At 39.8% G+C, this 11,140-nt stretch overlaps 1 long non-coding RNA gene across 1 annotated transcript in view; it reads right to left on the reverse strand.

Annotated features, from left to right (window-relative positions):
- Positions 1 to 5,335, reverse strand: part of LOC112484613 — a 6,472-nt gene extending 1,137 nt beyond the window's left edge. The window contains exons 1-4 of the long non-coding RNA XR_003048083.1: positions 4,735 to 5,335; positions 2,112 to 2,394; positions 1,143 to 1,590; positions 209 to 339 (exon numbers count right to left, since the gene is read on the reverse strand). This is a non-coding gene — a long non-coding RNA (uncharacterized LOC112484613). The remainder of the gene's footprint in view (positions 1 to 208; positions 340 to 1,142; positions 1,591 to 2,111; positions 2,395 to 4,734) is intronic.
- Positions 5,336 to 11,140: the final 5,805 nt, after the last annotated feature.

An 11,140-nucleotide genomic window follows, 5' to 3' on the forward strand; every position in this document is an offset into this window, starting at 1 on the left:
GGGGGGAATTAACGACTGCTAGAAAGAATTAATACCCAGTGAATTGAGATATCAGTTGTTAAAGGATAATTTTTCAAGAATAAAATCAAGACACTCATACAGATATGAATGAAAAAGTGCCAAAGATTTTACAAAACTCTTTCATTAGTGAGGAAACCAGTAAGATATTACAACCTAATAGATTAAAGGGAAAATCTGAAGAACAGACCTGTATACAGGCAGTCGGGAATGAGACGATGAAATCGCTGAACTTCGCAGGCCAGTAAGATGTGAGGCTAGAATCTTCTTTTCCACAAGGGAAAATCAAATGTATCCCTACAACACAACTCATTTACACCCCTGTGGACAAGAATGATTTGCATTATTATCACTTTGTAAAACAGTTCTAAAGTAGCCCAGTCAAAGGCAGTGGAAGGCACAGACCCCAGTAAAATCACATAAGCCCCAGAGGTCCTCTAGCAACGCCTAGCTTTCCTCTGAAAAGATGCCCAGTAATCTTTACCCATTTCAAAGTCTTTCACAATTTTTCTGACAAATTCATAAATAAAGACTTATCAAACACAGCAACTAGGCGAAGTGATTTCTTGAACAGAACAGTCATGATGTTCAGAGAGGGTCGCTGTTAACCAGTTACCACTCTCCTACCTTACCTCCCACTTTCCCTGAGTTAATCTGTTTCAGGGTGTAATCATGGAAGATTTGGTGCTGGAGTGATGTAGAAAACTAATATTGTATCCAGCAAAGTTTGGCTTAAGAAAACTGAGTAATTATTTGTCATACCTCTGTTGACAGGTGGTTTACCCCTGACACTTTCAAACCACCTGCAAAAAGTTGATTTCTTATGCCCCTGTTGCCGCAACATAGTCTCAAAATCAGGCAAACTAAGGGTGGTTTCTCAGCATGCTTTATATTTTTTAAATTCACTGACATTTGCTATATCCGACAGTTTATCGGTGTAGACAGCTCGCTCTCTCTTCCTCCCTGTTTTAATGCCAGAGCCCATGATTGACCTGTAAGATGTGACCCTTGAAGTAAGTTTCCCATCACTGACCCCAGTATCTCGTCCTGGCTCCAGGCTCCAGACACGCTTGGGACAGTGTTGTAGCCTGCTGGCTCAAAGCTTCACTTGGGACAGTCATTACCTGTTCCCTTGCAGGCTTTTGCGTCTTCTTTTCATCTTTTCATACCAGGAGCCAGAAAATTTCAGGATCACAGTGTTAGAGCCTCCAGAAGGTTCCCCTGGCTCAGGTGCAAGGGCTCATGCCCACCAGTAGCTGAATAGCAAAGTCCGTGCCCATAGGATTATTATCCAAACGGAAGTGAACATAAAGTATTGAAAATTCAAATAGCAGCGTAGGAGCAGCCTACTGGAAATAATTCTCCAGGGAAAGTGCATTGAGATACTATCCCTTTCACCAAATTGGAAAATATTAAAACAAAGTAAAATGCCCAGTGCCAACGAGGGTGTGGTTGATGAGTGTTTATAATAGTGAAGACATTTGGGAAATTAAGTGGCTTCGTGATCTTGAGCCTTAGGATTCTCTACCTCTTGATCCACCACGTCCTCTTCTGGGGATAATTCAAAATACACTGAAAAGTTAATGCATAAGAAGATATGTTTCAGTATTATGCGCAGTAATAAAAAATTGAAAGCACCTTAAATTCAGCCACAAAGATTGAGAATAGTCGTTTGAGCATATTTTGAAATAAGATGTGGATATTTAAATAATGATTATAAAGAGCTTAAAAAACACAGGAAAATTTATGATAATGGTATTTTTAAAATAGTTTTTACTGTGGGAAAATATCAAAAAGGTAAAAAAGTAGAGAGACTAGCATGATGAATCCTCATCTACCCATCATCCTGCTTAATAATTATCAATAGTGACTTCGGCTTATCTACCCAATTTACTTTCCTACCCAGATCATTTGAACCCACCCTCAGACACTATCATTTCCTATGAAAATGTTTCAGCATGTATCTCTAAGAGATAATCATGCGTCTAAAAAGCAAAACCATTTGCCACCTAAAAAATTAATAATATGCCCATCATAAAATAGAGTATTTGAAAATACCAACGATATTCCAAACAAATTCTCCCAAGCGTTACCTTTCTTTCATCAGTTCCTTTGATCTTGTACAACTCAGTCAGCAGTCCGAGTTCACAAAGTTATCAGCTTCCAAACCAGAAAAATAAGTCTTGCCAATCCTGCCTCAGTATCCTGGTGCAGTTTGAAAGGTGTCTGAGGGCTGTCAACTCAGAAGCCTGTATTCTGAGTCCATTCTTTGGTGTATCGATAGTTAGAGGAGGAGTACCCAGGGCAGTCTTTTCCCCAGTGCGCTAAGACTTTTTGTTGAAGATCCGATCTCTGGCTTATAACGGATAGCAGAGCCTTCAGGCAAGCGTGAGAGAAAAGCAGAATGGGTCCTTAAGACTGTGACTAACTGATTACAGTGACCTGCAGTGTCAGGAGGGAGCAGAACAAAGTTGTCTAATGCATGCGTGTTTCATAAGGGTTTGATCAGTGTTTTTCCTGAGGCTAAGAACAAGTCGTGGACATCAAGGACAGTGCCAGACCTTAAGGACCTCCCTGTAAAATGTACAGTTTCTGAACTATTTATATGAATAACATTTTTCCTCTACAGACTTGACTTAGGGAAGGCTGAGCATCTATTCTGATTAGACAGCACTCCTCATGCTACTCTTAGAATAGTATCGTGCTTATTAAAAAGTATTGGGTTACCCAACAAACTTAATTATTTCTAACATTCGCTTTTTTCTAATAAGGTGTGAGAACAAATCTTTGTGATTTTTTCATTAGTTCTTTTGGAATTTCCAAGGTAGTTTTAGGTGTAAAGACAATCTAAGAATTTTATTTTTTTTCTGAATTTAAGGTCTGCTTTCAGGAAGGCAAAAGCAACCAACATATTTAATAGAGGAGATAAACTCTATGATTAAGATAGGATTATGGTGCTTGAGAAAAAACTTGATTTACCTATTAAAACAATAATGCAATATTTAAAAATAGACACAGAAGTAGGTAAAACAACCTTAAGGAATCTTAGCTCTCTCAGATGTGAGAAGACTATTCTTAAGAAAATCAGACATGATAAAATCAATAACACAAAGTACAGAAAATTATTCTGGTAATTACATATACACCCCTGCTATCTGGACACAAAAGGTAAATAATAGTTGCTTATTACCCTTTGCTCAGAGCTCTAAGTCCAGTTTATCATTCTAGTAGAGAGCAAGCCAAATTCTCTTTTTGCATTAGTTCAATATTTGGCAATAAAGAATTCCAAGTTCCTTTTAAAAATTTTTTTGAATAAGCCCATCAAAACTGAAGGAACTTTGCCAAAATTTTAACATATCGTATCGCTTCTTTTCAGACAACCACGACTTCAGTAAACGGTCTACAATTTTCGGTATCTGTTCAACTTTTGCCTTTCCCTATCATGTCCCATGATCCAGAACAGACATTTTCCTTTAGAACAAAACTACTCACTTTTTCTTTGAAAAAACAAAACAAATTCCTTTCCTTTGCAAACATTGTTGTTCTCTATATTATTGCTTACACCATTCACTGCCGTTCCTAATATGGTGTTGGGAGAATCAACAAAATAACTTTCTTTCCATTTTCTAAGTTCTTCCAGCTGGCCTACTAAATTAATATCAGTCAAATTAATAAGAGAAGTAGGCAGGAGTCTGGGATTTCTAAGGGAAAAGTAGGCAATTTACAGGTAAATGAGAAAGAGCAAACATGTGGCAAACAAATTTTTTCTGGGCCACCCAGAAACAATGGGACACAGAGGGAAGTTCAGCAAACAGGCCTCCGAGATCTCTCCCTGTCTGCCACATTTGGTTTATATTATGATGCTAAGGTGATGCTCTCTTCCTTTAAGCAAGTTTTTCTGAATTCATTCAGGCAGGTAAAGGGGGAGGGTCAAAGGTTCTTTCTGAGTCTTTTGTTTCTTAATCACCAGCTTAAAATCAATATCCCAAAGGGCATATTTTGGATGGGAAAACTTTGGTTCCCTCAATGGCCATAATTACCCATTTAACTGTAACTTTTACATAAAGGAAACTCTGCTTCACAAAGAAAACCGGAATGTGAGTAATTTTTCATAATCCTTCATATTATTAAGTAGTAATGTTAACTTATTTCATCAATAAACTCCTATAGGAAGTTGTGGAAACTCAGAAAACTAATTTAGACCTTCTAAAATAGAAAATGTACAAATATATTATGCTTACTACTAAAATCGTGGAAAAAAGATATAGATTTTTTTCCTTAAGCCAAATTATTAACTAGTCTGATTTATCCTAAGATTCACCTTGTGTGAATTTAGATTATTATGTATCACATATTATGCATACATACTTAGATTACCATATAAAGTGCTTCTGAGTTTGCACTTTCTAAAAGAATTTTTTTATCAAAGACCAAAACATTTAGAGTATTAAAAATTTAATTTTTTAATTCTCAGGAATTCTGGAAATATTAGATTTATGTAAGCATAGTATAAGTATAAATAATTGACTTTATAAGTCAATTGGAAGAGAATTTCTTTAAAAGAACTTTTAATTTATTAATATCCTCCAGAGGTAAGAAAATATTTCACATACATAATGAGAGATAAAAGCTTTTCTCAACTGCAGAGAAATGCCTGGCTTTAGCTCTATAACCTCAGCCGCAGGTCACAAGTCAAAACAGAAACAAAAAACTCACCAGTCCAGTTCTCGAAGGGCTGTTTTCCTTTCCGGTCAACATGAAATATTTTCTTAATTAATTTGAGCTCACAAGTAGACAAATAGATAAACAAAAAGACTGACAAATTGGATTAGCTGTCGTTTCTCACCTGGTAGAAAATAAATCCTTAACCACTTAACAGAGATAAACAGAGATCATAAAACCAAATTCCCCATAATAATTAGCCAAGTGCACTCACACACTCACGTACCCACACCCACAGTCATCTTTTAACCATGGAGTCGAACCCTGCCTAGCCATCCTGGGTCTGGCTGTAGAACAGAACACCGCCCAAACTAAAAGTTTTAGAAGGACGCTCTCTAGATTATGCAATTGAGATGGATCTGGTGGTTAGAAACAATACATGGACTTACTAGTGCCTGGACCCAGTTGTGAAGAGACACATTGGTTCGGATATGCCAGCTGTCTCCAAAACAAGCCCTAATGTGTAGCATTTGCCTATTTCTGTGGTGTAAATATCTCCATAATTGTTCCCAGTCTACCGACACATGCTACAAAGGCAGAATTGAGGAAAAAAAAGATGCCTGTGTTGGTTCTCACAAACCAGTATGATCTGTTCCAGGACACAACTGTACTTGAACTCTAAGTTAATCGAAACAGACAGACTAGTAGACTTGGCCAAGAACAGAAACAAAAACAGAAACACAAAATCAGAAAAAAAAGAAAGAAAACCTTTAGAAACGCAGGGTTAGTCATTTCAGATTCACTCTGGGAGACAAAAAAAACCATGCCTGGGTTTAATCAGACTGCGAGGCAAACTTCTTAGGCCTTGTAGGTTAGTGGCACCAGCAGGTGAATTCATTTGAATGTGTCATTGGATCTCCCAAAGTGGCCCCAGTACTCAGTCCTCCATAAGACGGCTTGCTGTATTTGTGAACAAGTCTCTCATAGCTAGGAAGCTTTTATTTACACTCATACAAGAATCTGTTTCCCTATAATATAACTAGAGGGCTTAGTTGTACCTTTAGGAAATGCACAAAATATATCTAATCCTTCCTTTATTCAATAAACTTTCAATACCGAGGACAGTTGTCTTTGGATTTTAGAGCTATTCCAACTCATTTATTTTACAAATAAAGAAACTGAGACCTAGAAAGGTTAATGACGTTCCTCAATTCATACAGCACTGTGATTTGTCACATTTGATAGAATCAAAAATGAAACTTAAAAAAACTGTCACAACATATCCCTCTTGACTCTTTGTTCCTTAGTTCTATTAATACCTCACCTAACATGTTCTCGAGACCTCTCATCATCTCAGCTGCCCTCTTCTTGTAGGTTTCTGGTTAGACAGTGTCACTCTAAAAGAATCTAATCAAATGCCACCGATGTCAACTGTTTAGTGCCGAGAACAATTATGTGTTCTGAAGTCAGGGTTTGTTAATATTTTATTAACCATTTGGATAACCACTTCACTTTTTAATTTATGTCTTTGTCAAATGTCATTTTCAAAAGTGAAAAACATGACTTTCATAGAAATACGTGAACTAGAATGAACACACATCAAAAATTTATTCAACTCATTAATCAGTGAAGGAAACAGATAATAAAACTTTTAAAAATAGTTGAGGAACTGAGACTTGAGCATAAAGAACTACACATTTTATTAGCAGAAAAATGGTTTCTCCCCACTTTTGCCAGATGCATGTTTAACTGCTTTTGAAGAAATGCAGGTTTGCATTGTTGCCAAATTATGAGCCACATGCCTCTTTCTAGCTCTGCTGATTGGTTCCAGTTCTAACATCTGGAGCCATGCAAAATAAGTTTAATCCAGTTTCCACATGACTGACCTTCACATACTTGGGAACAGTTACCCCATCCTCCTGCAGTCTTCTCTCCTTCGGGTTAAATAAGCGTGCCCCTCACTGGGAATGGCTTTAAGATATGTCGTTTTTGTGATCACCTTCCTGTGGACACTTTGTAGTTTGCCAGCGTGTCCGACTCCCAGTATGGAACACAACATAACAAATAGATGACACCACATTTATATCAGGCAGTCATCTTGCTCAACCTGTTTTGCCAATTCTGTGTGAACTAACAAGGTGAGTTAAAGGAAAATAAACAACCCACGTCCCTTTAATGGAGTGGATTAGTGTCTTAAACTTTCTGGAGCAATTTAGAGTTTTTACTGAGCTCACGGGCACCCAGTCAGAGTCCTGCCAAGAGATGGAAACTGAGCCAATTACTTAAAGAGGGAAGATGCAATATAAAGTGTGACAGGGTAGTGAGTTGCTTACTGGGTAACCGAGAGGGTAAAGAGGAATACTAAAGCATCACAGAGCAGCACCTCTAGGACGGTGCGACTCTCTCAGCCTGTCTCAGGTTCATACTAAGTCAGGATCGGTCCTGTAAGGATTAGTTAGGGGAAATGCCTGTGCGAAAGAAAACCCAGAGGCCAGGCAGGTTGAGAGAGCTGTCCCACCGAGATGCAGGGTAGCCTGGGTGAGAGAGAGAGGGGGCACGTTTTCTAAGGAAGTTTCCATGAAACAGCTCATGACAGCTCATGAGGCAAACTTTCAGGCTGGAGGAGCCCCAGGTCTCCCAGGTATTTGCTCCAGTGTCTGGCATGCTCAGACATCATGGGGCACTGGAGTAAAAAGAGATTTTTTTTCCTTCTCCCTTCTAGGGTCTTGGCTGGGTCTCTGTAACAAAAGGCAGACTAATAAGAAAACATACAATTTATGTAGTGTAAGCTTTGCATGACACAGAACCTTCATAAGGGAACGATGACCTGAAAAAGGGGTTAAACTTGAACACTTTCATGCTAGGCTTGATGAAGAGTGGAACGTTGTGGAAAATGTGACCGGACAAAGGGTGTAAGGTATGGGTAGTAAATGGGGAGGCGGGGGGAGGGCGGATAGCACGGCTTGTTCATTCGGATTCCTCCTGGAGAAGAGGACACACCTTTCTTCCAGGTGGGGAAGGGTGGGGGGCGGGCAGCTTCTTGCTCTGGGGAGACAGCCACAAGGTCCGTCCAACACCTGCTGTTTCTCAGATTCCTTCACCTTACGACAGTCAGTATGCCAAAGTGCCACATTTGGGGTAGCACATCCCAAACCCCATCACCATCCAGCCATGAAATCTGTAAATCTGGGGTCATGGTGAAGTCACATGGGGCTGACAGTCATTTCTCAGCATTTCATTGAGTGGGCGTGATCTCTAGTAATCTTCTACATCCATGCCAGTTACTGAATTTTTCCTTTTAATTCCAAACCCAATCTTTGATATTCTGCTCTGCATTTCCGCTTTGTCAGCGGCTCCCTGTTAGGCTCTGCCAATAGTGGGTGCTGAGGGAGACCACAAGGCTGGAGGAAGGAGAAGCGACTCGCTTCTTCCTGTTCGTTCTCTCTTCGCTTCCCCTTGGCTGCCTGTCTGCCTGTGGTCCTGTCCAGCAACACTCTTCCATCCCTGAAGCAGCAGTCCCTTCGTGGCAGCAGCTGAGTGTACTTTGCGATTCTCCAGCAACTGTGGAAGCAGCTTCATGCCCTCCTTGACACGAGCAGCAGCTGGTGGGGACCCTTTCCTTAGATATCTGAGTTTAGCTTCTCAGGATCCTCTTCCAAGTTTTGACATTTTAGTACTGCCAACCTCTTTACCTTTCTTCTAAGCCCAAGAGTGTGTGGCAGCCATGAGAATGCCCTTCACAGATCTTCAGCTATAGGGAGCATGATTAGGGTTGCTAAGTTTCACAAATAAAATACAGGATGGATGCTAGTTAAATTTGAACAACAAATAACCTTTTTTAATATAACTATTCTGTGCACTATTTTGGGGCATACTTATACAAAATTTTGTCGATCATTTACTTGAAATTCAAATTTAACTGGATGTCCTATATTTTTACTCCTCTACATTATTTTACAGAAAAATGCTAATCGCCAATGCCCAGGCATCATTTCAGGTGGATTACATTAACAAACATGACTAGAGATGGGTTTGCCTTTGTTTTCTGAAATTCTATTCTTGTAAAAACAAATGAGTTAGGATCTCCAAGCCCATGATGAAGATTGGCAGAGGGCTAGGGAAGAATACAGTCTTGTGTTATGTAGAAAATAAGGATAAACTTAAAAGACTCCAGTCAACCTCTTTGCCAAGGAAGACAGATATCACTGACCTTAGGTTGCCAATGCACTTGAATCTCTTAGGAAATGGAAGTTCTTATTAGGCATCGCAGGCAGAACATTAGGGAAGACGATATGCCATGCTTGTCTGTACCTACAGGCGATCAAACATTCTCTGAGGCACGGTCTTATTGTGAGCCCTGCATATAACCACATCTGGGGCAGGGGAGCTGACGACCTCAATCCAGAATGTAATGAGTAATCTTTGAAAGTTTTCAGGTGAAAAGGTGATATAGTCAGACCCATGTCTTAGAAGAGAATCTTGCCAGAGGGCAAATGATAAGGATTTATCAGTAGTTCACGTGAGAAGTAATGGTCCCCAAACTAAACCAGTACCTTGGAGCTAACACCAATCCAAAACTGAAGCATTTTCTCCAAGACGGAAATGGATTTCAAAGGAGATAAAGGTGTGAAGTACTTCATGAGTAAGAAGGGAATTGCGCCCCCGTTTCCCTTTTCTTGACCCTTTCGGGCATTCCCGCTCCATTCACATCCACGCATTCACATGCAAAGAATGCATATCAACCTTTCAAATGTGAGCAGATGGAAAGAAAAGTAGAGATTTGGAGCATTTTGGGTGGGATTTTTGTGATCCAAATGAATGAGAATAAAATGTAAATAGCTGGGGAAAAAAGAATTCTCCGATTGTACAATAATTGTTATTTTCATTTCAAGGGTTTCAAGAATAGAACAATATCCTCTGCTGATTGTTTCTTATATTAGTTATCTATTATTGTATAACAAATTTTCCCCAAACTTAGTTGCTTAAACAACAATAAACACTCATTATCTCTGGCAGGATGCGGGTCAGGAATTCTGGAGCAGCTTAGTTGGGTGGTACTGGTTGAGGTCCCTCCTGAGGCTAGAGCCAAGGTATTAGCTGAGGCTGCATCCTGGGAAGGCTTGGGGCTGGAGGATGCCCTTCAAGATGGCTCACACGTGCGACTTGGTTGTGGGGCAAGGGACCAGGTCTTCTGCATACAGACCTCTCCCAACACCGCTCTAATATCCTCCTGACATGGCAGCTGGCTCTCCCCCAGCAAGTGATTGGCGGGAGTGAGAGCCTGGCCTTGGACGCGTACTCTCTTGTCAGAAGCAGTTTACTAAGTCTAGCCCCCATTCAAGGGTAGGGAAGTTAGTTTCCAGCTTTTGAAAGGTGTGTTACAGATTTTGTGAGCATATTTTAAAAACACCACACTTCTTTAACTCAAAACAGGTTTTGGTATTTTGTGCTCCAAATAAAATTCCCAACTTATTAAACAGCTTCACAAAAGCAAGAGACCTGGGTTTTGAGATGCTCTGGGGTGTCTGTTTGCACGAAGCTAAGTGTTGCACAGTCATAGATGAGAAAAGTGTAATCCAAAGAGGAAACATAATCCTAAAAGTCCAAACCACAGTAGTTTCATTTCAGTTATTTTCCTTGAATTTCCATAGAAGGGACAATTTTTGAAATTCAAGCTTCTGTGGCGAGGAAGGAAAAGTCCTAACTGGTTCCTAGGAATATAAGCTGTAAGTGACAGAATTATGATAATTGAATACTTGATAGGAATCAGGAAGAAAGTCGCTACCTGGAAAACTGAAGCATCATAACAGCCAAACAAGAAACATTTCTGCATTTATGTCTGAGTCCATCTGGGTCACCGTAACAGAATACCATAGACCGGGTGGCTTATAAACAACATTTATTTCTCACAGCTTTGGAGGCTGGGAAATCTAAGATCAAGACATCGGCAGATTTTGTTTCTGGTGAGACCCTGCTTCCTAGACAGCTGTCTTTTCTCTGTACAAGGTGAAGGATCCCCTGGGGTCTCTCTTAGAAGTGCACTAATCTCATTCCTGAGGCTCTGCCCTCGTGACCTGATCACCTCCCAAAGGCTCCACCTCCTAATACTATCACGTAGGATTTCAACATATGAATTTGGGGGACATAAACATTCAGTCCACTGCAATTTAGCCAAGTGGAAAAAAAGACTCTTCAAGATTTTGAGAATGCTGTCTGGGAGAAGACTCAAAGATGACTTTGGGTGCTTTTCATCTTCATTGACGTGGCAGCTAAACTTGGAGCCCTGACTTGTTTTGCTACTGTTAGTGCTCTCCCTTTTGGAACTTCTGCAACTGTAACTATTAGACCTAAAAGATAAATAACCCCTGTCTTCTGCCTCTTGGTTTGATTTTTTGACTTGTCAGAATTTCTTTGCATCTCCAGAAAAAAAAAAAAAAAAATCCCAGGAAGGAAGGCAAGT

The sequence above is a fragment of the Pteropus alecto genome, unplaced genomic scaffold (genome assembly GCF_000325575.1).
Source record: "Pteropus alecto unplaced genomic scaffold, ASM32557v1 scaffold17, whole genome shotgun sequence".
Taxonomy (NCBI): domain Eukaryota; kingdom Metazoa; phylum Chordata; class Mammalia; order Chiroptera; family Pteropodidae; genus Pteropus; species Pteropus alecto.